Raw genomic sequence first — 719 nt, forward strand, 5'->3', positions numbered from 1 at the left:
ATATGCCAGACTGCTCCTTATTGATTTTAGCTCCACTTTTAATTCGATTCAGCCACACATTCTCCTCAGGAACCTTGCTCAGTGGAATGTAAACCCCTTTTTAATCAGGTGGTATTACTTTCCTCACTAAGAGGCCACAGCAGGTTAAATTTAATTCCACTCTATCAGATACAGCAATAAGCAGAACTGGCGCCCCCCAGGGGTGTGTCAGTTCACCATTCTTGTTTATCCTGTATACAAATGACTTTGTTAGTTCTGAGCCAAATCAATATGTTGTGAAGTTTTCTGATGATACTGCCATTCTTAGTCTGCTCACTAAGAACTCCAACTTATTCATCCACAGAGATGCTGTGGATAGGTTTGTGGACTGGTGCGATGACCATAAATGACACATTTACACCTGTAAGACTGTGGAAATGCTGTTTGACCCCAAATCAACTGGTGATCGAAGCCCTGTGACCATACATGGTAATAACATTAATCAGGTGACTTCTTTCAAGTACCTAGGCATTCATATTGACAGTGACCTGAGCTGGCAGACACAGGTAGCCACTGTCTGTACCAGAATTCATCAGCGCCTCCACTTTCTGCGTAGACTTCGGTTGTTCGGTGTCTGCAAAAACATAATGCTAATTTTCTACAGAGCAACAATAGAGTCCATTTTACGGTACGGTATCACCAGCTGGTTTGGGAACCTAAATGTCAAATCAAAAACTCAG

The sequence above is a fragment of the Epinephelus moara genome, unplaced genomic scaffold, assembly GCF_006386435.1.
Source record: "Epinephelus moara isolate mb unplaced genomic scaffold, YSFRI_EMoa_1.0 scaffold645, whole genome shotgun sequence".
Taxonomy (NCBI): domain Eukaryota; kingdom Metazoa; phylum Chordata; class Actinopteri; order Perciformes; family Serranidae; genus Epinephelus; species Epinephelus moara.